This window comes from Lichenostomus cassidix, chromosome 20, assembly GCF_008360975.1.
Source record: "Lichenostomus cassidix isolate B80296 chromosome 20, HeHo_3.0, whole genome shotgun sequence".
NCBI lineage: Eukaryota > Metazoa > Chordata > Aves > Passeriformes > Meliphagidae > Lichenostomus > Lichenostomus cassidix.
Window position 1 is genome coordinate 2,729,233 of NC_139500.1, and position 27,726 is coordinate 2,756,958.

Here is a 27,726-nt window from a genome sequence, read left to right on the forward strand (position 1 = left end):
CAGATATTTTCAAGTAAAATTAGTTAGATGCAGCCATTTTTAAAGTGACTGCTATAGGCAACTGGGAAATTGGTAAAATAAAAATGTTTTGTCAAATGTATTTTGCCAAAACGTGGTGTGGTTGTTTTGTTTGGTTGGTTGGTTGTTTTTTTAATAAGACTTTGACTCAATGATCTAAATTTATCAGAATTCAAATTAAAGCAGAATCTAGAGATGAAAATGAAACACAGAAAATAAAACAGGGCACAACGGAATGGCAAATGCTGTGAAATTTTCAGCTGGAATTTACAGCAGAGTCTAAAGCCCACTCACACCACACAGTAAATACTTGTTCCAAGCACAATAAAACAGTCCCAGAATAAATCTGTAGTTTACTGGCCTCATCCAAAGCTTCCCTGCTCTGACAGTGAGACCCTGCAGGTCTCTGGGCATCACTTTGCACATGCAAGCAACTGTGCCAGCCTGAAAAACAACCTTCTGGATCCCATGGTTCCTGTGGCAAATGATGAGAAACTTGGTATTTTAAATGGATTTTATCCAGGGCATAAAGCAGAACCTTTTTGTCTTAATGCAAAATGGGAAAACAGCATCAAAAACCTGAGCCCAGCTGTAAACAAGATGCACGTTGGCTCATCACCCTGGCAAGGCTAATTGCCCTCAAGTTTAATCAAGGTGGAAGGAGGGGATTTGGAAGCACCACATCCATGGCACACTTCCCTGCTTTGTCACATCACACTAAACACTCGATAAAAGCTCCCTTTGAAGAGGAGCCAAGCTCAAGCTCCTCCTCACTCAGTGCGGTGATACTGCTCTGGCTGTGCTGAGCTGGGCTTCCACTTGGGCAAAGGATTTGTGGGAGGCAGAAAAAGAGTAGGAGTGAGCAGAGCAGCTCAAAGAAAACTAAAAAAAAAAACCAAAAAAACAAACAAAAAAACCCCCCAAAAAAATAGAGGGCTATAATTAATCAATAATTAATTATTGTGGTTTGCCTCTATTTTTTGCTGGTGGTGGGACAAACAGATTACTGTATTGGTAAAATATATCCTTCTCTATGTGTCATTAAATATTCAAAAATCATTTGCCACCTCCCCAAAATCATGAGATGGGTAAGAAAATAAATAGAATAGAAAACCTAACAGTAACAAAGGTTTTTCTCTTGTGCCTTTGCTTCTGAGTTGTTGGCCTGCCAAGCTGATTTCAATAGAAACTTGGTTAAAGGAATATAAAAAGGGGAAGGTGAGACTTTCCCATGATTACACCAGAAGTTTAGTTTCCCAGGAAAGCAAATCTGTATTGCGATGAGATCACTTCCAGCTGACGAATCCAAAGTTTGTTTTTAGAAGGCTAAAAACAACAACAAAAAAATAAGATTAAGAAAAACACCCCAGCACCCAAATGCAGATCACTTGGACATTGGGTAGTTGGGCTTGAGTGGGTAAGATGCCATCCTCATGCCATCCCCCCTGCTTCCCAGTTAGGGCAAAGGGATACTGGTTTGGTTTGGTTTGGTTTCCTTTGGGAATTCAGCTTGGGCAGAGGTGTGAGTGGTGACAGATCTGCTGCTCCGCCAGCCAGGCCATTTCCCAGTGCCAACCCTGGGATTTGTCCTCTGATGTGACCTCACCAAGCCAAGAGCAGGAGGGGCTGGGGGGCAATTCCTCTGCAGGGTTTCCTCCTGTCAGGCACAGAGGAGCTGCTGCTGGCAGGGCAAGGTGGGCACTTGCTGCTCTCCTCCTGCATCCCCAGGGCTGATGGAAGCATCCTCCTTGTCCTCCTCCTCCTGCCCATGCCAGCAGCCCCACCCTGGAGCACAAACAGCCTCTGCTCACCAGCCCTGCTCCCCTCCAGCCCATGCCCAGCTCCTCCAGGTGTTGTTTGCTCTCCCAGCACAGCACTTGTTCAGAGAGAACTCACGACAAAAGCTCAGCATCGTTGCTGTTGGTTCTCAGCCCCAGCCTGGCTTTGTTGAGGTCACCAAGTGAGTGGCAGGCGGTTGGTTCTTCTACTTGTTTTCTGCTGGATGGGGACATCAAATATTTGCTTTCTGAACTATTTGCAGCAGGTTCACTACAATTAACAGCATTGATTGAAATGCTCAGAAAGGCTGGGAGAATGCTCCTGTGCCTTCACTCTTCCCTGAGCTTTGCTAAAGTGACACAGGAATTCTTGGACTTCGTTGCCTTGCCATGGAGTGCATCTCACGATGGATTAACCTTTAGTTTCACTGGAAGATGCCCACAGGAGTGGATGTGGATTCCTGGTTTCTGATCCATACCAGACCACTCCTAGGGAACAGCTTTCACTCACACAAGTGCAAATGCAGAGCAGTGAAAGGACTCACCAAACCAACCTTATTGCAGCAGAACAATTCAGGCCCTGCATTTCAGGAACAGCAGAACTGCCTGAGGTCATGTGCTAATTACAGACTACTCCTATCATTCTAGTTTACATTGCAAGACACCATCCAAACAACCAACCAACCAGAGGAAGAGTGACTTATCTTGGATGAGAGGAAGCTCCAGCTATGATCAAGCGTGGATGTTGCACTCAAGGCAAATTTAGGGAAGACTGAGCCAAGTCCTCCTCTGTATGATCTACACAGAGTGTTCAGTACCTGTTGTCACTAGTAGAATCGAGTGATGTCCTCTTTTGAGACCTCCAGAAGTGCTGAGCTCCAGATAAGTTTTCCCTCCCTCAAAACACACTCACATAATGGTTATGCTTCAAAAACAGACCAGGAATTTTGGAGACAAAATTCTCTGCTGCTGAGACATCCAAAGGCCTTCATGCTCCAAGGTTCTCACAACATCTCCAGATGCAGCAGAGGCAGAGGGAGAAGGGTTTCCTTCCAGGCAGGAACCACTGCTGCAATAGGAATTCAAAGCCACAGCTCAGCATTAGTTTGCAAGGAGGAGACACCTACACAAACCACCAGATTGCTTGGGACTGGGTGCTGCATCCCAGCATCTGCTGGTGGAGTGCCACTGCCTGCAGGGTGGAACACGGGATGGCAGAGGACAGGTCCATCCAACCTGGCAGGTCTGGGATGGAGCCTCTGGCCAGTGGGTTCAAGCCATGGCAATCTCTTCCTCAGCTCTTGCTGTTCTTCATATCCTCTCCTGGAAGGCTGACAGCAGACAATCACTTAGGAGTGGATTTTTAGCTCAGTGCCATGGAGCACTGATAGGATCAGACCCACAGAGCACGCAGGGAATGACTCAGTGCAAAATACCTTTTATTCTGCAATCTTCCTAGGTAGACAATATACTTTTGGCTTCACGCACTACGCAGTTTCTCTCTTTTCCTTATTTTTTCTTTTTTTTTTTTTGCGTCTTGTAAAGACTTTGCTATGTCAGAATCTGTCAAACAACTCCTTGTGCCACGTTTTCACAAGAATCCTACTTGCTGGCCAGTGCCAAGCTGCCTTTTAAACAATACTGAGTGAAGCATTGCATTGCACTGCCTGTGCTCTGCTCTCGCATGCCATATTTAGACAAAAGCCAGGGAATTCCCTGCCCTAGATGAGGGCTTGAATGAGTGTGCTCTTCTCCCACCTCGACTAAAAATGTATGTGTTCACACCAGCCAGGCCTTCTACCCAGCTTTATTTTTAATTCATCCTGCACTTGGGTTTATATACCTAAAAATCTGAAGTGGGGGAGAAGAAAAAGAAAATTTAAAGAAAACAAAACTCAACAAGTGAGCGTGACCACAGACACAGGGTTAGTCCTGCTGGGTGCATTCCCAAAGAGACCAAAACCAGTGGGAAAAAACCCACCCAAACCTCACACTGACACACGTGAGAAGAACATGCAAACCTCACCCCATGCACAGCTGGCAACAGCTGGATCATGGCCCCAGGTGGCCTTTAGTGCGTTGGCCCAGGGCAAGCAAACAGCTGACACTGCTGCAGGCTGTCAGGGGGCTCTGGCAGTGCACCTTGTGGCCACCTGATCCCTGAGGAGCAAAGCAAAGCCCCAGGGGCAGGAGGAGGGCAGGGTGAGCAGAGCAGGGAGCTGTGCCATGGCTGCACACACAGCCCTGCACATCCCCATCCCCACGGGCAAAAGCCACAGCGCTGGGCTCTCCTGACGCTGCACAAGTCAATGGGGCTGCAGAGCCTTCTGGAGCGCTATTGAAGGGCTGCATTCCAGAGCACTGTGCTAATCGCTCCCCGCCAGCCCTCCAGCATCACTCCGCTCACTGGTGTTTAAATTCTTTGCCATACTGTTGTCCACAGCCCGTGGGCCCCCCGGATTTTTTGACATGTGGTCCTTCCTCTCGCTGCCAAGTCTGCAGGGAGAGGATGTCAGCCTCGCAGCACCAAAACAGATGCTGTCCATGCACTGACCCTGCTGGAAAAGCTTCAGACTGAAGGCTTGCCTGTCCTCCTCCTCTGCCCCACAAACACTGAAAATAGTCATTATGGCTGCCCCAAGAACCTGCTCAGGAGAAAATTTGAATTCTGAAGTTGAGAGTCAGAGCATTGTCAAGTACAGTGCACATGGCCTGAAACATGAAATACTCTGAAAAACAAGGCAGAATTTGCACTCGATTCTTGTTTTCATATACATACATAAATATATATATATATATCTCCATATATATTTATATATAATCCACTACAGCTCTCTCAAATCTATCTATTCTGCTGGTAGTGATGATTGGGGATGATCTTACTGCAGACAGGATGCAGACAGGCACATTTTAACTGCTGTCATTTAATTCTGCTCAGTGTGGCTTGAGCTGACATCTTAACTGAGACATCACTCAAGCCTTGACTAGCCTGGTGCTCCTGGTGTTATTGCTGCTGCCAGGAGCATTCTGGGGACAGGGAGAGAGGAAAGAAATGATATGGACAGAGCTGTGGAGTTATGAAATGCACCCTTAGGATCATATGTTCAAAAGCACTCAGTTCCCATTTAGGAACCTAAATGAAGCTGGCAGGGTTTCAGAAGTGCTCAGCATCTATCAGCTCCTACTGAGAACATGCTGAGCTCTTCTTAAAATTGTCAGAGAAAAACAATTCAAAGATAAGAGCCAGCTTGTGGCTTACAATTAACATCATTGTATGGGTCTTCAGAGCAGCTTGGCAAGAACAAGAATAGCTGCTTTCACAGAAGATACTGAGGATGAATCCACATCTCCAAGCACAGGCCCATGAGCATTCACCCCACTGGCTGTCTCCTCAAAGAGCTCTGCACCCAAGGAGAATTTCCACTTTGTGTCAGTGATGCTTTTACAGCTGTGAGTAAGTGTGAGTTTGCTCCTGACCACGGCAGGACCAGCCACATCTGAGGAGATGAGAAGGACCAGTATGAGTGCTTAAAAACTCAGAACATAACCCACAGGGCTGCAGGCAGGGAAACTGTGAAAACATCTGGAGAAATGCACTAATTTGGTCCTAACATATATTAGGTTTTGACATATAACTAGTGGCAATACTAAATGTCAGTTGGTACCTTCTCTCTTTGAACCCCAAAGTGCTCTTTGTTCAGTGAATGAGGAAGATCTCTTCTCCCATGGGAACCTTCAACAGACAGAAAGATTTGACAAATCTCTCCAAACACTTCCAGAGGCTTCAATCCAGCAAAGAACTTAATCACTGCAGCAGTCCCACTTGCCCCCTTGGAACCACTGAGCTATCTAAGAGAATGGCTGTGAATTCAAATCCTCCCAGTGCTCACAGCTCCTCCAGCCTTGAACTAGCTGAACCTTGGTACCACACCAAAAAAAAACCCAAATCAAGCACAGCAGCTCGTGCCAGGCTCCAGCTCACCCAAGGAGGTGTTATAATGCATGAAGGGGACTGGGAATGAATTCTTCTCACCAAGATCCTCTTTTTCACAGTGTCCTTCATCTTACATTGGGATTCCAGCAGCTATCTTCCAGGTAGGAGTATCCTTATCCTTACTTTCCTTGGTTATCCTTACTTTCCAGGTATTTCAGGGGTTACAGTGTCTGTCCGCCCCTTAGCCTGCTACGTTGCTTGGTCTAATTCCAAGAAAAACTCCAGAGATTCTTCTGGGGACAGCAGGAACTCAAGAATCTCCTGAACCTTGCTGCCAAGGGGTCCCTTGACTCACCTTGGTGTGGGAGGTGGAACATAATTTAATGTTCTTCCCTAGATGAGGATGCTACACCTCAGTCAGAGCAGCCAGAGGACACCAACACTCACACTATTAGGACAACACAACTTTTTTTTTTCCTCTTTTAGCTTAGGAGAATTTTTGTGTTTTCTCGGTAATGGATCAAAATCCCTCCTGTTGAAGGTGGGGGAAAAAGTATTGATTCCAGAGGAGCTCCTGCTCCCAGCTCAAGGACCCAGGAGAGAGATTAAACATCATGCAATCAAGCACTGCCAGACTTTACAAACTCTGACCATATTGATTTATTTCCTGACATCTCGACACGAAAGCAGAACAGCAGAAGAAAGCATAGCACTGTTTTCCACTCTGACTAAAACCAGTAGTCCAAAACACGCATGAATTTAATTTGTCACTCCTCAAATGTAACAACTCATTATGATTCATTACTCCCAAGTATTCTAGCTCATTTTCTACAGCTAATTAACCTTGTAAGCAACAATTCACCCAACAGAGGATCACTCTATTGCCATGGGGAAGGCTGCACTCTGCTAACTCCTGAAGGAGAGCAGAGGTGCTTGCCATGGTTTGGCCAAGGGGTGCTGCTGCCCTTTCTCTCCTGAATTTGCTGAGCAGGGACAGCCTGAGAAAATTAATTTAGAAAAAAATGGAGAATTCTCCATTCCAGTGAGCAACATAAGCCCAATTCAAACAGTCTCCTTGGGAGCAGGGAAGGGCTGGTTGGCCATTGCTGCAGCCACTGAAGGGTAACAAATTCTTGTCCTTTGCACAGCTAAGCTGAGAGAGGAGGGTGACAAGGAAGGTAAAGATACCAATACTCAATCTGGAGCAGTGAGGGGAATGGTGAATGGTGCAGCTCCCTGGGATGATGTCCTGTCCTAGGGAAGCCAATGGCTCACACAACTGTGTGGAGTTTGGACAAGACCTTTGAGTCTTTCTCTTGGTCCCTTTTATACCCTGCTCAGATTTAAACATCCTCTCAACTTCTCGTATATATTTAGACCAAAGAAAAACACCATTAAAATGCCAGGGAGGCTTTCAAGACAATTGTTATATTAAACTAGCTTCAATCCTAAACTCTGCTCCTGTGAAATTTCTCACTGGACAGCCCACTTTAATCCTGAATTACTAATTAAGTGCTGCTGTCACTGTCAGATGATTGCTGTTTTCACAGGTCAACCGCAGCAGGAAAGGGAATTTTAACAAAACACTGCCTGACCCCAGGGATTTACAGGCAGCAACTTTTGCATTAGGCACTGTGGTATAAAGCCACACAATCTTCACTGCAAAAGTCTTCTTCATGAAGCACCAGGGCCAAGGGCTGAGCACTGCTGCTGGTTTTGAAGCACCAAATGCCATTTCCCTGGGTCTCCCACAGAGGCTTCACCAGAGACAGTGGGACAGCAGCAGCCTGAGCGTCACCCAGTGAAACCCTAGAGCTGTGGCCATTTTTAGAACCTGCCTGCCTGAAGATATGCTGCATTATCTGGGCAACACGTAAGGGAACAAGATGAACTGCAGCTCCCCCAGCCACTTATTTACCTTCTGTTTAAACAGAGCCTCTGCCTCTCCCAGCCCGTGCAGCCACTTGCTCAGCACCTCACAGGGCTGCTGCTCTATTTTTAAAGGCATGCTGCTGGCTTTCATCTGAAGCTGCCTGGTTTTTTTTTTTCTTTTTAGCTCCTGTACTCTTTAAACTTATTTAAAACATGCTGGCAGATAAAGGTAGTGAGGGGAGATACAGCAAATGTACCGTGGTTGGCATTGTGAGTTGAGATTAAGGCGAGGGACACAACCCAAACAAAATGAAAATGAACGTCTAAACTCAATGATTAGGGCCAGACAGCAGCAGTCCTTGCTAAGGGGACTGTTTCCCATATATTTAGAGTGGGATTGTTTGAATCAAGGCTATAGGACTTGTTCTGGCAGCAAACACACCGGGGTGCTCGCAGCAGGGAGGAGCAGTGAGTGGCAGCTGAGAGGAGTCCTGTCAGGGAATGTGGTCCCTGAAATGCAGTTTGAAACAGTCTGGGGCTTGCCAGGGAGTTCAAGGCTCTGCTGGTCCCATTTCTGAGCCAACACTGCAGTCAGAGCCCTTGCACAGTCACACAGGTGGAGGAAGAACTAAGAGCAGCACCAAGGGAAGGTGGAAAGGTGCCAGAAACACACGGTGTGAAAATCAAGTGTCCCATCCATGGTTGTGACCCCACAGGATGCCCCAAACACCCTTGAACAGAGAGGCTGCTTCAACCTCGACCTAAAACCCTCAGCAGCTCTCAGCAGTAATTAGAATAAAACTGTTGAGGCCATAAACACTGACAGGTGGTAAATAAGGAAGATGGTTGACTACACTGATACATCACCAACAAGATGAGAAACCACTTCCAAAAGTTCACATTTTGAGAGCTGGGAGATTTCCTTTGGTCTGGATTTTTCTGAGCTGATGTTGAGGTGCCAGGCTCTGTCACCACTGCCCTGAGCATCCTGCTGATGCTCCTGGTGCTCCAGACACACACCTGGAATAAATCTGCTGCCCTCTGCTCCATTTCAGCATCAGGACATCTCCTGAACTGGTTGAAACGAGGACTCTCTAACTCTCCCATCAGATGCTGATGGGCCTTTTTGTGCCAGGAAAACGGATGTGTGCAACAACAGCAAAAGTGCCTGGAAGCGTCCCAAAGCCTGAGTAAAATGGGGGAATGTTGAGTGGCACCAGACAAAAGGAGCAGTGATTTAATCTCCACAGATGGGGAGGAGGGAGCAGTGTCAGGAAAAGCAGGAGGATGAGATTAGCTAGGCAATAAAATGAAAATGAGCAAGAGGTGGAGAGAACTGTGCCGAGATAAGAGGAGGTGGATTACAGGGCTGGCAGATGGAGGGGGAGCAGGCAGCCAAGCGGTGAACAAAAAACAGGTAATAAATCTGGGAAAATTGTCATCAACAATGTTAAATACCATTTCCAGCCCATTTTCTCTGAGGAAGCAAGTGGTTATGGCAGAGGGATGTGCTGTGCCATCTCCTCAGGGTGCAGTGATCCTCCCTCCAGCCCCAACCACTGCAAACAACCAGCAAGGTGTGATGGTTGGCCTCTCAACTCCTTCCTGACACATGGATAATGCAGCCCTTTAACACAAAAGGTGAAAAAAATTGCTTCTTTCTGGAGGGCCTGCCCATCCATTTGGCTCAGCCTCATTCAGGAAAGCGACACCTCATCTCCTGTGCTGCTGAAAGGAGCATTTCCTGCAGCCTTGCTGCAGCACATTAGGCTGGGTATCTCAGTTCCGGCTGATAAGGCAGCTTTTATCAAGAGACTTTCATTAATGCAGTTTAACTGGCCACAGACAATTGATAACAAGGAGACATTTGACCACTATTTAAGTCATTAAGCCCTTGACCACCATGTTTTTAGAAGATAATCTCTGGAATATCTTAATCTGTGTCATTTTAGAGAAGCCACGCTGCAGCTTTCCAGATCTGTGAATCCTCCAGGCTTCCATTACCCAAGGAGGGTCAGTGCCTGCTGGCAACACATCTATCTCAAGAGGTTACTTCAAATCATTTATTTGTCGTTGCACTTTAAATCTGGGAGAGGAAATTAATGGACAAGGAGAAGTAATTACCTTGTGAGCCTGAGACCTCTTCAGGGCAGGGACAGCTTTTTGCTCTGCACCAGGGCAGTGCCTGGCCCAACAGGGTTTGTGCAAAAGGACAGCAGTGGTGGCTCATATGTCATTGAAAACATCTGTGTGGAATAATAAATATCTGTTTTCAGCTGAAAATTTCCCACCCAAGTGTGGGGTGAGGTCAGATTAACCCTGTCCCTGCTGAGCTGGGTTACATGCCTGCCCCTTCTTTATTCCCAAATGTTTACCTCTTCCCCCTCTGCCCCTTTAGCTCATTTAATGTCTCTCCAACACGCAGCACAACCAGGAGAGGAGACAAGCAGGTCAAAGGTGCTGTCTGGGGAGAGGGTGAGGTCAAGGGGAAGGCAGAGACAACCTATGTTAGGAGTTCTTCATTCCAGACCCTTCTGGAAAATCCCATTCCACCCTATCAGGGACAAGAAACATTTCTACCATGCTGAAATGAGTGCATTTAAGAGCATTTTTTTCCTAGGAAAGCCGTGTGGTTAGGCAGCTCTTGGATAGACTGTGGGCATTAAGTGCAGGAAATTCAATACTCTCTGCTATATACCAGAGGTCAGGCTAAGGGTCCCTTCGGATCTAAACCATAAATTTAGCAAACCATCACCAAAAAAGCCCCTCCAAAACCCCCTCCACTCTTCCACTCAGCTCCTAGAAAACTTTCAAACAAGATCTTATTGCCAAATGCTAGCAAAGAGGTCAAAACCATCGGGATCTGTGTCTGACTCCAGTTTTTATGGCATTTTGCTCCCTGCCCAGCCCCAGCCAGCCAGGAAGGCTCTGGAAAGAACGTTCCCTAAAGAAACCCAGAGCTGTATCCTGATGGCCTGGGGCTCCCAGCTCCACAGGCACTTGCTCCTCATCTGACCCCAGAAGCTGCTGTATTTCACATGCTGTTCCAAGCTGGGATGTGGGATAGCTCATCCTGCTGGAAATCATCACTAAAAACACTGTCTGGACACAAAACTCTCGTGTGCCCAGAGGGGAGGAGCAACTCCCAGCCAGCCGGGAGAAATGGGAATTCAACAAATGGCTGGGCTGAAGGTGATGCAGGAGGGCAGCCCAGAACAGGGGCTCTGGAGGGAGGATTTACAGGAGGATGTCAACATCAGACCAAGAAATTGCCCAGCGCTGACTTGCCCAGCTGGGGTATGTCCAACCCCAAAATCCAGCCCAGGAGGCTGCATGTGCTGCAGCTGAGATCAGTGGGTCAGGTCCTGGCAGCAGGTGTGAGGAGGAGCTGATTTCCAGCCCAGGATTAGCAGCAGGATGTACAGCACATACTCCCTGCAAAAGTGTGATCATATCAAAGCTCCATCTGTACTCAGGCTGGAGCTCAGAGCTATTAATGACTACTGGGGGAGAGCTAACATTTTTTTCTTATTACCAGTCAAATAAGCTTCCCACACCTTGAAAACTAATAATTCTTTTTTCTTTGAAGGTATATGTAGACATACCTTTTTCTTTTAATATAGATAATATACACCCATCTAGGGAGAGGGACATTTGCACAGATTTTAAAAAGCAGAATATTTAAAATGCTCTGTTTATCCTTTTTTTTTCAGAGGAGCTCAACTGTTCTCTGCTTGGATGCAAAGACACATATTTCCACCCTAGGTATTTTTGGTCAGCAGGAAAAGATAAATAGATAGTGTATTAAAAACGTCACACTTTCAGCTGGCTTCATCTAACTTTGGTCAAGAATTTAAAGCTTTGCACTGAACACCAGCACATTTCAAGCTTCAGCTGTAATTCTCTTCTCCTGACAAGAATTTGCTGCTAACAGAGCCTATCTATGACATGGGAACCAACAGGCTGAAGCTGAACCCAAGGCTGTCAAACTCCCTTCACTTATTAGTTATGAAAAGGGAAAAAACAGTGGTGTCACATGGAAACATGAGAGCTGCAGTGACACCGCCTTTCATTCGGTGTCAGCACTAAAACCAGGCTATAGATTATTTGGAAAGTAATAAACACCCATCTCATGATTCTATTCTGGGCTGGTCCTGTGACAAAAAAGGAAAATAAGAAAAAACCCTAAACCATCAAAACAAAAGCAGAAGCTGAGAGCCCCTGAGCAGTTGGCCCAGGGTGTGAGGGCAGTGCCCACTGTGAGCAGGACCCTGCTGCCCAGTGCCAGCCCCTGGGCTGGGGACACAGTGACTGACATGGGGACAACTGCTGCAGGGAGAGGAGCTGCTCCCAGCCCCAGAGCATGCAGCAGCTTCCAGCTCCCTTTGCCCTTCCTTATTTGTTTTAATTTTAAGGTCAATATCCAGCTGCCCTGCTGCTTTGCCCTCCCAGCTCAGAGATGTTTCCCAAAGAGGTGAGCTGGTGTTGTCCCACAGCCATCCCAGGAGGACATCCATTCCCAGGACACATGTGACTCCCCTGACTCCCACCCCGAGGTCAGTGCAGATGCTCCAAATGACTTTTCCTAATCTCCAGCGCGTCAAACCCTATTAGTTGATTTTGTTAAATCTCTCTCCAAACATCTCTGAAGTAACACTTGGTGCTGCAGGATCCCGAAATAGCCACTCAGTATGAGCTTTTGGCAGCCAGCAGAGAGGCTGGATGAGACCCTGGAGAACTGGATTAAGAAGGAAGCTCACACCCAACCTACTTGTCCTTTTGACTTGCTCAGCCTCTTCCCAGCCCCACACATCCCCAAACCTCTTTTACCTTGGGAAGTCTGCAAACATCCCTGCTCCTCCAGCTGCCTTGAGCTCCAAACTGGGCCCAGGACAAAAATCCTGCTTACAAAAATTCCAGTTGTCAAAGATCTGCACTGATGGTGCAGCTGCAGGAAGCTCCCACCAGCACCCAGATCATTACTCTTCCTGTTACAACAAGCCTTTATTTCTGCTGCCTGGGAGGTGAGATATCCACGAGACAGAGGTGCAAAGCCCTGCCACTGTTAATTATTAAAAGCATTTATCACTGAATCTCTAGTGATCTCCACCATCACAGGTGGCAGATCTTGGGTGAGCCATAAAATTTCCATGAGAGGACTTGTAGGGGGGGAAAGGGCTGGAGGAAATCACAGTGCATTTAAAGTGTAATGTGAATTCATATCAGTGACTGTTTTGACACAGCTTTAACCTCTGACTACAGAGGTTTGCAATTTAAAAGACATCTGGTAACGGACTCTTTTGCAAGGTAGACAATTTAAAAGACATCTGGTAACTGATGATTTTTCAAAGCCAGAAGTCCATTACATACATTCAAATGAGCTTGGGGAAAAAAAAAAAAAAAAAGCACAGGCACATCTGGTGTCACGAACAAGAGCTGGGAAAAATCCCCATTCTCTGCTGCAGTGCTGCTGGTTTTGCCAATGGTGAAAAGCAGCACAGCTCTGACCCCAGAGGCTGCAGGGATGACCCCAGATGGGCAGTCTGGAGCTGGACTTTGGACACAGCAGCTCTATGGCTTGGTCCTCAACCCAGCCTTCCTCCTGCTGCCAGGTCAGCAGCCTGGGCCACATTTCCTCACCCCGAATATCACCTTTCTTCACCCACATAAATAGAATTATTTACATCTTTTCCATAGAAGAAAAATCATGAAATTCAGCCCTGAGTCAAAATATCTGGTTTGGCCCTGGATGTGTTGAGAGCTTGGGTCACACACCAGAGCTGGAGCACAGAAAACTCTGCCTGTGTAAGTACCAGGGAATTCTGCCAAAAAAGACCAGGGATTTTTTTCTGTAGTCAGCCTTTGGAGAATGCTTTCTTTGACCATAAAAAAATAAAAACTATACAGAAAAAATCCATCTCTTGCAAGCTTATGAAAGCATGGCCATGAGCCACGAAGGCTAATGGGCTCCCCAACAGTGTCCCCCACCATAACTCAAATAAATGGCAGGAACACACTCTAAGAAGAAGTTCCTCACTCCCTCATCTCTTTCTTAATTTTTTTTGTTTGTTTGTTTTGAATAAAGCCATTAGACCCTTGGAAAAGCAGCCATTACAAACTGTGTGGACAGAGTTTTCCAAACAGCTGCTGAGGGTGCTGAGCAGCCCCCAGCAGAACCAGAAAGAAGATTTTCCACAGAAAAGTTTTCCATGTTCTCTCCTGCACAGACCAAAACCCTGAGAGGGAAAACCTCTGCCTTTGAAAAGGAAAAAAGGTCTGTTCCAGACTCAGATGAGCAAGGTGTGAGCTCCATCCTTCTCCCATCCCTCCCAAAGGGGATAAAACTTCCCTCAAATTGACCAGAAGTTTTGCCCATCCCACCATGCCCTTGCTGATGGAGATGTCACCAGGACCAGCCATTCTAGAGAGCTGCTCTGAGCACTCTGGACTGCAAAACAACCTTGGGCTTTCCTCCTTCCCAGGAACAAACCTCTCAGGCAGAAAATCCCCTTTCCCTCTAACAGCCAATCCCAACACCTAACCAAAAACATCATCAAATTAAAGACACTGTGAGTTGTCTCCTGAGCAGATCTTGCCAGGAGAATGACCCAAAATCCCATTCACCAGGGGTTATTTTTCTTCTGTCGTGTTTAATGGGAATTCTCTGTCTTGAGCAAGGGGAGGCTCAGCCCTGAGCTCCTCATCTGTCTCTGTTTCCAGGGTTCATCCTATCTGGAGAGTTTCCTGCAGCCAGGCTGGCTTTATTCCAACAAGTGGGAATGAGCTTCCCGAGCTTCCATCACCCCTCCTATCACTCCCTGCCTTAAACACGTTTGACCTTTTGATTGATTTGAACTTTGGGCAGCATTAAAGCACTTGTTCTGGCAGATGAGCTCAGTTCCCCAGCTCTCTGCTGTGTGTAACGGGGCACTTGGTGCTACACTGCTTTTAAATCATGGCATTTTCCCAGCTGTGAGGACAGGGAGAGAAACAAAACTCACCAGAGGTTGTCCCCTGACATCAGGCTGGGCCAGGCTGGTGTCACACGGTTTCAGCTTCCAGCTCCTGCCTCGTGGTTACTTCTGGTTGCACACTTTGCAAAGAAAAAAAAACACTTTTAAATAGTCTAGAAAAAGTTCTTATCTCAATCTTCCTCTCCTCTCCATCACCCCCTCCTGATTTCCTGAAGCCATCCATGAAAAATCCCTGAAAATGCCTCCTGCAAAGGATTGTTGTGTCACTGCTGACCTTGGGCAGAGGTTTTTAATAACTAACAATGACAAACAAAACCTCGGGAGTAAGACGTTTCCATGGCATTTAAAATAGACTTGGAAGGGAAGATATTTTGTCCAAACATATAAATATTCCTCAAGCTGTCACAGGCCAGAATTTATAACATCACTCTATATGTCAGGCTTGGAAAGGAAAAAAATCCCAACTGGAAATGGATTACAAAGAGCAAGTAGAAAGAAATGCAAAAACCAACCACAGGGGGAAAACCACGCTGGAGCAAACCCAAATCTTTTCATCAGTGTAGAAGCATTTTATGTTAACGTGAAGAGGAGTTTATTCTTTTATTACTGCAGGATTTTTTTCCCTGCCATCTCTGCAGGACTCAACATAGACAAATAAAAGCCTTGTCAGTGACTTCATTGCTCTCAGTTTTCTATAAAGGAGTTGGACACACACTAATGGGCACTTCTTTGTGGCAAACAGCAGTTAATAATGGGCATTTTTCCCCCTGCTTGCAGAAGAATGATGGTGGGTTGAAAATAAGATCTGATAATGCTTGCTTTTTTACAGTTATGGCTGTAAAAATGAAAAGAAGATATCTTAATTGTGAAAGGGAAATTTATACATAAACCTAAACATTGAGAAAGTTTTTCTTCAGAGGGTCATCCTCCCATCCTCTCCTGTGTTGGTCATTTCTGTGATTGTGATCTCTCAGATTATCAGGACATATCCAGAGGGGAAGACCCCAGATATCATCACTTCTAAGGATGGTGAGATCATTACTTAATGGTGATGCATCCTCTGTCAAATAAAACCTTTTTCCTGGTGTGCAGATTGATCTTTAGCTGGAATAAATTCTGGAAATCTGGAATATGCTGGTCACAGCATTCCACTTGAGAAGGACAATCCTGGGGCTAATTTCCTAATTATGAATTTCCTAATTATGAATTTCCTGTATTGCCCCAAAGCTCTGCAGCTGCCATATTCCTTTCCTTCCTGCCAGCTCTTGTAAAGAACCTGGTGTTACTTCCCCAAAACATCATTTCTTCAGGGAAATATGGCTGAACCTCAGGTCTGAGGGGTGTGATGGTCAGGGTGCAGCAGTGCTCACCCACAGCATCACTGGGTCACAGCTCAGAGCATCCCAAAGCACTTCCAGGAGGGACTCAGCTCTGCCACACTGACTGCATGGGAGTACAAAGGGAGGGAGGAAGGCTGGAGAGCAAGAGCATCACTTTTCAGAGCTCATCATTCAACACTCACACACACAAAATCCCCTGGAGCCTTGCAAGGCCCTGAACATCCGCCAGCAGGGAGCGGAGAAAACAAACAATACTTTTTTTAAAATTTAATTTTTAAAACAAGCACACAAATATGAGCGTCCATAGATTTTAGATAGCAACATTCTGTCCTTCCCAACCCACTCACGTTTGAGAAGTTAAACAAAGCAAATTATCTTGTAAAATATTAATTAAAGCAAGCATTATATTGGCTCCCATGAACCACTTGGTGCTCAATATTTGCAGTGTCACCATGGTGAGGAGCTGCACCTAATGACAGTGCCTGGGTTATAAAGAGCTCAGCCATTGCTACTGCCTTCCCAAACTATAAACCTGTCATCTGGGCTAGGACAGCTCAGAGAGCAGAAAGTGAGGCTTCAAAGTCACCATCACCATCTTAAGTTAATCCACAGCTCGTGCCAGATGTAAAAGTTTAGGTGACAAACACTGAAATAACTGCAACAGGAAAGCATTGGCTGCTAAATGCACACTGACTGAGATAAAATCGAAGTGAACATGAGGCCTTTCACAGAAACACCAGCCAATGAATTAATGGGATATAATATGAGGTGTGAAAGCTTTAATGATCACAGGAACAAGAAAACAAAGTAATTTTAAAGTTCACTACTGTGCCCTCTGCAGAGATTTTACACAGCCCAGTTTCAAGGCTCTAGGTCACTGGGGAAGGTCTTACAGATGATATTTCTTGCAAAAGGCTCTGCAGAATGTGCTCCTACATTCCCACAGAGCCAGTGGCTGCTGACAAATATTCAGTGTCCGATGAAAAGCTGTGCCTCATGTCTAGCAAAAATGTAATAATAGCTGTAATTTTAGTAAATTTGGATCCAAGTACAAGGTACGGGGAGATGATCAATTCACACACAGCCTCTGCCACCTGGTAGCCAAAGCCTTTTGCACAAAGTGCCTCATGTGGCCACTCAGACACTGAGTACTTATATATTAAATGAGTCACAAACCAGACAATTCAAAACTGTTGAGCACAACATCTGGACCAGCCACTGCCAAGGCTGCTGTTTTATCTGGTTGCCTCTGCAGGGCTGGCGTTGGGAGGAGGTTTTTGGTCCCTTGCCCTGCTCTGCAACGAGACTGAGCCATTCCCTGGCACTCAGAGGAACCACACAGCAGAGCAAACCTCATCCCTCCTCCTCCCCTGCTCCCAGCCCGCTGATTATCTCAGATCATCAGTGTTGTGGATGACCGAATAAACAGGATTATCCTCTCCCAGTGCCTGTTAAGTCACAACTGTATGGCGATCCTATTAGTGGACAGCAATGGTGTGGATATAGCCAAGCAGGAGATTAGCTTTTGCTTGCTCTGTGGAGCTGAAAACAGCACCGGGAAATTTTTAATCTCCATGAAGGGGACACTAGAGCTCACCGAAAGAAAATCAAATTCATCTTTATTATCCTTCTCAATCAGCTGCCTCGCTCAAAAAAAAAAAAAAAAAATTAAAAATTACCCCGATTGACAAAGTCATAACCTCCTTTCACCAATGTGGCACCGGATTTGGGATGCCAATGAAAAACATCTTACATTTACAGCCCTTTTTCATCCCAGCTGATCCCAAAATGCTTTACAAGTGCTGCATGCAAATGGCACGTGGGATTAGCAGCACTTTGCAGTGCTCTGCCTGTTCCCACTGAGGTTGGAGGGAACAGAAGTGGGACTTGCTGCTGAGTAAAATGTGAACCAGGCTGGAAAACAGCCAGGACACTGAGATCAAGACTCGCATTCATCTGGAAGCTGCTGGCACAATGGTGCTATTGATCAGGACTTTGGGTTCACGTCTTGTCCAAAACAATGTAGAAACCTACAGTGGGGCGTGAAATGATGCCATTTTCAACCTGTTGGTAATTCGTCATTATTTATTTTTCGAGAGCTCAAAGACAAAGGTATTGAGAGAACAAGCAACAGGGGAAATGCCCATATCTGAATTAAAATCTTCATACATAAACTATCCAGATTTTAACACGGAGCAGCATGCAAAGCCAGGCAGATCCCAACCCTCTCATATACATGCACACAGAAAAATAAATTCCTTCAAAAGAAGCTTTGAAGGGCATAATTAAGCATGAAAGTTACCATATATTAAATTATACATCTAGTAAAAAAGAGTCATTAGCCCAACAAATGGGCTGTTAATGATTTCAGGTTTGCCTAAGGCCACGAGCTAATAAACTAGTGATTAACCAGAATTTCTGGGCTGCTGCTGCTGCTGCTGATGGTGTCACAGCACTCGCCCAGGGCTTGGGAACTGCAGAAAAACCACAACCAATGAAAAAACCACACAGGATTTGGGCCACAGAAACTACCAAAACTCAGGTTCTGCTCTGAGGCATCATGAGGCCCAACCCTCATCCAGATTCCTCACTTCCACCATCCACTGGGATTGCAAAATTTGGGATTTGCCAGGTCCAAATTGAACCAGATGGGGTAACTAGGGGAGTCCTTCCAAGAGGAACTCTCCATGGTGTGTCCCAGCACAGACCATGCCCAGCAGAGCTGTCAGGAGGGTGTCACTGTCACTGTCACTGTCACTGTCACTGTCACTGCCACACCTCCCTGCTGCTCCTCACCTTCTCCACCTCTCTTCTCTGAGGTCACACTTGGGTGCCCCTGGCAGTCACTTATATGGAGAGTAACCTCACAAGAGCTTCTTGCAGACATTTCTTAGCAAGTGGTAATAAAAGGAAACTAAACCAGTCCATTTGGTCAGCCAGCTCTCCCCAAAGCACATGAACTCACCTTCCTCCTCCCAGTTGGAAGAGCTGAGGATGTGGGAACCAAAACTTGCACAGAACAGTCCTTTCCAAGGCTGGGAGCAGCAGGAGCAGGGAGGATGGTGCTCACCCACTGCTGCCAGGGTGACACCAGAGTTTATGGAGGTGTGACTTGCACAGGGCAAGTGCTTTGGAATGAAAACCCACAAAGCAAGGGGACGTTTATCAACAAAATTTCAGACAGATTAAACACTCCTTTCACAATTAAGATTTCTTCTTGTAATTTGTACAGCCATAGGTGTAAAAAAGCAAGCATTAGCAGATCTTTTCAACTCATCATTCTTCTTCAATTGATGGGTAGTGCTGCCTGTCTCTGCCTTAAAATTCTGAGTAATGACATCCTCTGAAAAATGTTTCATTTATCTAGCTCTCCAGACTTACAACGTTACCTGGTGCACTGTGTTGCTAAAGGCTTCATCTGACACAAAGTCCTTACTCTTCAAATAAATGAGATAAACACAGCACCCTCCAGGAAGGTCTAAAAGCAAAATGAGAGATTTGCTTGATTTAAGGAAGATGTTCCTCAAGTATTTTTTAATGTTTTTAACTAACTAGTAGTTAGATGACTTTTTTTTTTAATACAAAAGAAAGAAAACTTTTTCCTCCTTAAGTATTCTTGCAATTAAGATTTATACCTCCACATAAGAAATAAAAAAATTAATTGGATCCTGTTTCAGTAGAGACCATGGCAGAAACTCCCACTGGCTGCAGTTACCAATAGAACAAGCCCCATGTACAGACTTTGGATATAAGTTTTTCTGAAACTTTTTATTAAATACTGCAGTGTTCACAAATATTTTCTTGTTTTCTAGTTTCCTACTGTGACATTTACAGCACAATCTCAGACATGATGTTGAACTATTTTTAGAAAAATCTACATTACTATGTCATGTAAGTCATATGCATTTTACTTAATTTTTCATATAAATGCTGTATTTTTTTGCTTATTATTCCTACAAAAAGAACATAGATGGATTTCAGCAGCATTTGCATAGACTTCAGATTAATTATAGCAGTTATTGACTTTCCCTGAAATTCAGACACTTCTGAAAATAAGCTTTTTGGCACCCACTAAGGAACACACTGAACATCTCCTTCAGTTGCAAGCCCTCAAAATAAAAAGAATACTCATGAAGTTCTTACATTTATCTCTAAGAATTTGATCTGAGATCTCATTTAGCTCTCCTTGTAAATATCTTCAGAGCTGGTCCAGCTCTTGCTGAAGTCAGAATAGCTTCAGTGCAATCAGCAGGAGCATCACAGTGTATAACTGGACAAGACAGCAATTAAACATAAGAAATTAATTATTCCTTTTACAAGGCTCACCTTTCCTGCCAGGGTTGAACAACTGAGGTCATTTACAGAGCATCTCCACAAGATCCAGCAGCTCTAAACTCCTCCAGCACACACAGCCCTGCCCTTCAGCCACAGCTCTTCATATTTAAAATGACCTTTCCAAATTTGTTTGGGTTTTAATATATTAAAAACTCTTTCCCACTGAAGTGGGCAGATTTTCCAGTGAACTCCAGCACTTAACCCTGCAGCATTCTACTATTTCGAGATCAGAGCATGGGCTTCGAAATTTGTCCTGAGCAACAAATATCTGCATGAGGTTGTGATGACGTTGCACCAAGAGTTGTCCTGGAATAGAAATCAATCCAAGCAACAATATTTGGCTCTGGATAGAAATTTTCCCAGAAGTTCAGGAGTAATTGCCTCCTTTCTGCTAAGACTCACAGTAATTCTGTCTGGGCTCCTGTGAGTGGCTCCTGAGGCCAGCATGCTCTATAACCTGTCAAAATCAAATATTCCATCATGAATAGTTATATTATACCCTTCCCAATAATTTTAGTTCCAAAGATGACTTTCTGATGGGAGATAATCCTGAAACGGTTTTACCTTCTGCACAAACAGACTTTGTGAGGTCTGCAGCATTTACCTTCACAAAGAACTACAACAGATTTGCATAATTTCTTACTGAAACCAGTTTGGTTTGCTACAAAAAAAAGTCCAGCAGGAGTGTTTTATTACCACAGCTGACCACAAGATGGAAATCCTTTTCCATAAGATGTCTTCTGATTAGGAAAAGTACTAATAAAAAAAAAATGCAGCCTCTTTCCAGGAAAATGTTTTAGAGGAAGCAAGGGAGGATTCTCATCCCATCAGCAACCTGTTTTGGAGGTCTCATCTATTTTATTTCGATCAAACCTCAAGCCTTTTCCTGAGTAGTTTTCCCTTTTCCAGGAAGGGCAGTTCCACTCAGAAATCATTCTGATGGAAAACCCTCTCTAATCACTGCACCAGCAGCTCGGATTCACCAGGAAAGCACCATGGATGTGCTCACTGTCACATTTGGAAATGTGAAGGATAAAGTAAACTCTTCCCTCATACCACCACTGGTTATTTTTAGAGTTAAAAGCCCTCTGAGGAACAGCTCCAGCCACCTAAAGCCTGGCATGGCAGGGCTCTGGGAGCTCAGTGGGGTTTTATCCAACCTGCTGCACTGCTCCCTGCACAGCCAAAGCCACTGGCCTGGGATATAAACGCTAAATGTCATTTATTTTTGCTGTTGCTTATTTACAAAAATGTGCAGAGACTTGCACTGGGATGGCACTGGGCATAAACAGAACCAAAAGGCCATTTCTGTCCCCAGGGGCAGGGAAGGGTTAGGGAAGAGGGCAGAGGGGGGAAGATGTGTCCCTCTCCCACCTCCAAATCTCTGTGGGATTTTCTGCAGCTCAGGAGGGCAGTGATGCTGCAGAACCCTCGTGTGCACCCAGCCAGGCTCCCTCCAGCTGCTTCTGAACAAACTATTACCAGGGAAGAGATGAAAGAGGAGCTCCTGTGATTCTCATTATCTGATCGTGTTTTCCACTCTAAATCTAATAGAGACAGCGAGCAGGGAGCTGCACTCTGGACAGACAAGACATTTGCATCTGTTTTGCTGATTACAGGAGTCGAACATTTTCCTTTAAACATCAATGGGTTGCAATTGCTATTCAAATTATATGGAAATTGCTACTTTATACTGAAATGTCCCTTAAGCAACAAAGGAAAAGATTAGCACAGAGCTTTGGTTTTTATCTTTTATCTTCTTTTCATTTTGCTAAAACACCACGGTGGCAGTGGAGAACTCTTTGATGGCTCATGAACAAACACCTGTATCTTTGAACATTTTATTTATACCAAGTTGCAGAATATTTGAAGCCTTTTGTGCAACTATCATGACAACAATTTCTAACTAAATTATCATTCTTTATCTGAGACACTGAATTAACTTCATTTTCACAAGAAAGATATACACACACAGGCTATATGGATAATTATTCAAATTAAGGGACCACCACGAATTTGTTATTATTTTCAGATTCAGATGAAGCTAATCAACTGGATGCCTTCATGGAGCATGTCTTGCTCCCACATAGCCAAGAAATATTTCTGCTGTGGTAAACCTCACTCAGGACTGAATCCTACCTGTTTCTAGCAATATTTAGCAGAGTCACTGCCTCTGAGAATCAGACCACAATGGGAATTTTTCCCACTAAAGCTCTCATAGCTAAAATCAGTTGTGTTCCAACAGTTTTCAGGATTGATCCTTTAATCCCTGCCCAGCTCTGGGCCATTTTAAGATATCCTAAAGCAGAAGTCTTTCAGCCAACTTCAATGGTAAAGTTCACCCTGGGCAGAAGAGCTAAAGGATACATAGAGACACTTTATCAGACTCTCCCAAATCTATTTATCTTACAGAATGTTGATAAAAAACGTTCTATAGATTTTGAGAGTTAGTGCAAGTTAATTGATATGGCAGAGAAACACGACTAAGCTGGTGTCACTGGCTTTTGATGGACCTTTTGGAGACCTATCAAGGAAGGGTTTTAGGAGGAACACCATCCTTGTCCCCTCTCAGCAGGGCTATCCTGAATCTGAAGAAAAAAGTGAAAGCACATTACAAACAAAATTTTTTAAAAAAAAATCCAATGTGTCAATGCAGACACATTGACAGACTTAATTTGTACAACAGTCTCTCTAAAGAGACTAACTCACAATGTTTCCATTCTGATGTCAAAGATTTGAGGTTTAGGGGAGCTGAAGGGTGGGAAATGATCAAATCTTGACCAAATAATATACATTGCTGTTCTTGAAATTAATTATTTTAGAAACTAAAACACTGAACTCCATCTGTGGGGTTTTGGATTCCTCAAGAACCTAGCACAGATCTGGTGATAAACTTTCAATTCTTCATAAGGAGGTCCAGAAGAGAAATACAACAGAATGAGCAAACACAGCAACTCCTTTCTTTCAAGAGCAAGTTTCAGTGCATCACCCACAACAGACAGCAGTGCCCAGTCTAGAGCTGCCAACATCATCCAGGGACACAAATCCTGCTCTTACCCATGTGCCCCTCCAATCCCACTGCCTTTAGTGGTTTTTTTCTCACAAGTGTAAAAAGGACAACATGACTTCCAAACATTCCCCCAGCATTCATCACCCTAAAACCACCACAACACATCCCCACAGGAGCTCTGATAACCACACTCCCCCTTTAGGTTTTGTTAGTCCCACATGAATATTCATGGCCATTTCCCTGCCGTGTCCCCCGGTTTGCACAGGGCACAGGTTGTTTCAGCAGCTGAAAGCCATTAGCATCTGACAGCTGCTGAAAGAACTTGTCAGGAACAAATCGGTGGTGCTGAGCACTGTGGAGAAGGCAGGTGATGATCACAGCATCACCACGAGCTGCATCTTCCCTGGCAGCCGCAGGGACAAGGATGGCCCTTGGTGCCCTGCTCAGACCTGCCTGGTGCAGGGGAGATTTAATTATCATCACCCCAGAATGGGCAGTTTGTGGGAGGAGAAGCTCTGCTGGCAGTCATTGCACTGCAAATCGGAGCTCTGGCTCTGGAGCAGCAGATGCTGCCTCCCTTCAGCATCTCCACACCCAGCATATGTTCAAATGGAACTCCAGAACTCGGAAACAAAGGCAGCAGGATGGTGTTTGCAGAGCCACAGTGTGCTCAGGGAGGGAAGGGGGATTGGCACAGGGAAAATCTGGAGGGAAATCTGGGAGCAGAGAGAGGACATCCAGCAGACAGGGCATGGACAGACACCCAGAGGGGCCAGGGAGGAAAATATTCCTAATCCTTCAACCTACCAACATCCTCTGCTCCGAGATCTGCTTCATGGGTTTGACTCTAAGGGAGGGAGAGTAGGATGAGCCAACGAATTGTAATTGTGCTCAGAGGAAAAAGAGATTAAATCTGTGCCCTGGGAGGGCAAAGTCCATGATTTTCCACCCCAAGTGGGCAGCCATGGGAAGGTGGACAAAGTCCTCCTCATGTTTAACCCCTCCAGGTGGAACAGGTTACACACATGGAGAAGATGTTGCTCAATTTTTGTTCAAGCCATGGCACCTTGTTTTGCCAAAACCAAAATAAAAGCATGTGTTGGGGTGGTGAAACACAACAGAAGAGGGACAGCATGAGATAACCCTTCTGAGATGCTGGAAATGCTTGTCTTCATATCCCACTGATGAACACAATTACTCCACTCAAGGCAATTACATAAGTTATTTAAAAAATAATTATGTAAAAGCAGGAAATGTCAATGTGCACATTACTTCCTTTCAAACCATTTTCTTGGCAATCAACCCATCTGCTCTACCTCAATCTTTCTTCCAAAAGGGAATTAATGTTCATCTTCATAAACTTAACCTTTGAGGAAGTTCTGAAATTACTTTACCTACCCAGCATCACCTTCCTTGTGATGCTGATGCTTTCACCACACTTCATTCTATCAGCATTCTTTTTTTGCTTCTAAATCCACGTGAATAATTACCATTGTAAACACACTCACACACCAGTTTTCAAAAGGAAAAAAATAAAAAAAGCCATACTCAATAGCAATATAAATTTGGGTTGTAAATTACCACAGAGCACAGTCACATTATAAACAATGATGTCCATGCACAGCTCCTTTGATGCCCAGCCAGAATCAGATCTTTTCAACAATTTCTTATTAAGGATAAATTACAAAACAACCCAAGCATGTTCAAGTGAGAGGGCCTTGATGGGAATGGTGTCCAGGTGCCAGGGTTTCTTTGTTTGATGTTGATAGAGCCTTTCAAACCTTGCAGCCTTTTCTCTGAACACGTATGAACTCTCAGAATCTGAGTTTTTAGTAAAAACCTCCTTCCTGGATGGTGTCCACCTGAGGAGAGGATCACACCTTTTGATTTTGCCTGGGCTCACAAGAAGGGATGGCACAAGAGGTCACTGTGTGTGTGTTATGTGTTGGGAGCAACTTTCCAGTGTCACATCCCCAGCTGGAAGGAAGGAGGTGACCCTGGGGACAATCCAGGTGGATCCTAAGGCCAGCCCATGGAGCAGCTGCCAACAGTGCATTGGGAGAACATTTCTGAGGGAGCCAGGAAAGAGCCAGGCATCCCTGGGAAGGCAGATGGACAGTCTGGAGGCTCTGATCCACCTCCTCACAGCAGCTCAGCTCCTCCTGAGCACAGAGGGAATCCGGCCTTGCTCTCCCAGCAGTTTTTCCCATGTTCTCTGTACATGGTTACTGTTATAAGCACCATCATGGTGGATGTTTGTGCAAATCATTAGCTTTGAACCTTCTTGGTATTTTATACATCTTTGTTACTATTCTTAATTTCACTTGTATTTTTGGAAGTGCACCCTACTCTCCTGGAAGCAGATGCACAAAGTGGCTTTAATTCACAAACCTGGAAGCCAATAAGAGCAGCAACCATTTATGCCTAAAATCATCAGTGAAGAGCTGACCCCCATTATCCACTCCCAGGGCTCACCAAATGCTCACTGCTGCATGTTTGCCCAATGAATTTTTAAAGCAGGCACCGTTTAAAATATGCACAATTAATATTAACAAAGAGCTGTCGTTGTCAGTGCGAGTGGCTGGGACAAGTGCTGCCTTCTGCCTGCTGTGCAGTGACCTTTGGGTGTATTTTTAGGCACTGTCCTATAAGTAATGCATCTTGTACAAATTACTTCTCTCCAGATATAAAGCAACCTCAACCATAAGAGGGAGAGAGCCACATGGGGGGAGTTGGTGTTTCTTAAAATTGGGAGAAACAGAAAATTATCAGATTTTGTAAGAGGATTTTTAAATGGAATAATTTTCTGTCTCATACAGGATCATGGGCCATGGATAAGGCCATTCACAATGGACTGAAGTGTAATGTGATTCTATTTTTGAGTAAAAGAAAGCTGCAGCAATCAGTTCCTTGTAAGAAACAGAATTAATAGAATAAACTATATATTTAATTAGAAGTATTTGTTTTTCGCAGGGAGGACAAAGATTAATTTAGGTAACTACCAAAAATTTTCAACCTTCATAACTTTAAGCTAAAAGCTAAAGTTAGAAGAAACTTGAGGAAAATATTGTTGGAAGTGATTGATCTCCAAGCAACAGGAAAAATCAAACTGCACTGTGTTCTGTGGTATATAAGTGGTTCACACAGTTATGTATCAATATATGTTGATAATGAAAAGGTCTAGGAAATTCAATGAAAGATTAGGACAATATAAGATAAGCTTGTGAAGAAAACAAAATAAGCTGTATTTAGCTGCCAAATAAAAATAAAAGTGTTTGTCTGTGTGGTTACTCCAGAGACAAAAAATTAATGTACCCATTTCTACCCACTTAAAATTAGAAAAATCAAGTGTCAGAGATGAATCCTCAGCATCTGAAAGATGAAATATGATCTGAGTTGTCTTTTTAATTTATGTAGTCAAGATTTCTGAAATTAAAAAAAAAGGGGGGGAATAAAAGTCAACGTGGAATTACTTCTGATGCAGAGAAAGAAACAGGGTGTGATTGCATAAAGGATCACTTACTTTAGGTGACATTTCCAATTTTCCTCCCTGGTACGTCACCAGTAAGTTCCTTATGAAACTCTTTTTTTTTAAAGTCAAACACAAAGGCCACATAGCAACAAAATGGCTTCGTTTAACTGACACCAAACTGTGGAGAAATAAAAAAAACCTGAACAATTCCCATTAAATCAGACTGGGAGGTGTAGTCTGTGGCAGTTTTTCACTCAAGCCTTGGATATAAATTCCTCTGGTGTAATGGTGCCACCAGCAGATAACAGTCAGAACTGGTTTTAGTTGTAAAACCTACACAGATTCAAATTTCTTTTTCAGGTAGATTATTTGAATTTCAGGTAGATTATTTGAATTTCCAAGAACATATCCTTTAATTTTTTTAAAACAATATTTTGATAAGAACCTGGAGCTAAAAATTGGTTCTAAATGTGAGTTATCAGTAGATAAAACCTTGGATTCATAATCCTCAGTGGAAGTTCCTCTGTGATTTCTAAATTCAGGGAAGTGTTTGGGGCAATGTGGGGGTTTTTCCCACAGTAAAAATCAGTGATTTTTTCATGCCCAAACAATTGACAAACAAACATTGGAGCAGCAACAACATTAAACTGTGAGAACTGAATGACTGGAACTCTTCAGTTTTGTCTCTATGAGCACTGACCTGATAAAAACTGAATATCTGAGTGGAGATATCCTTTTGCCCACAGAGATCCAGGATTCATCACTTTTGTTGCAGAGGGGGAATTGAGAGGACTTGTTCCTGCAGCCACTGCAGTGTTGACATTCCCAACACTACTGTCACCTTTCTATCTATAGCACCTTCATTCCGTTTCAAATTGGTCACTTCTCACCCGTGTTTACTCAATGGGCTTAGGAATTTGGAATATAATTACACTGGGAAGAGCTCCATGCCATGCAGGTATGGATTTCCTTCCAGACAAGAACTGGGAGTTA

The 27,726-nt window shown here is 44.4% G+C and overlaps 1 long non-coding RNA gene across 4 annotated transcripts; it reads right to left on the minus strand.

The window, feature by feature from the left end:
• Positions 1-1,119: 1,119 nt before the first annotated feature.
• Positions 1,120-27,726, minus strand: LOC146428544 (uncharacterized). Of its 4 annotated transcripts, XR_014855914.1 has the most exons (4): positions 20,060-20,182; positions 19,306-19,394; positions 14,604-14,695; positions 1,120-2,865 (listed from the first exon to the last, which is right to left on the minus strand). It is a non-coding gene; the product is annotated as an uncharacterized LOC146428544 (long non-coding RNA). The 4 variants fall into 4 exon arrangements; XR_014855912.1 differs by lacking the exons at positions 19,306-19,394; positions 20,060-20,182 and adding an exon at positions 27,434-27,726; XR_014855916.1 differs by lacking the exons at positions 19,306-19,394; positions 20,060-20,182 and adding an exon at positions 5,462-5,529 and having other exon boundaries at positions 14,604-14,813.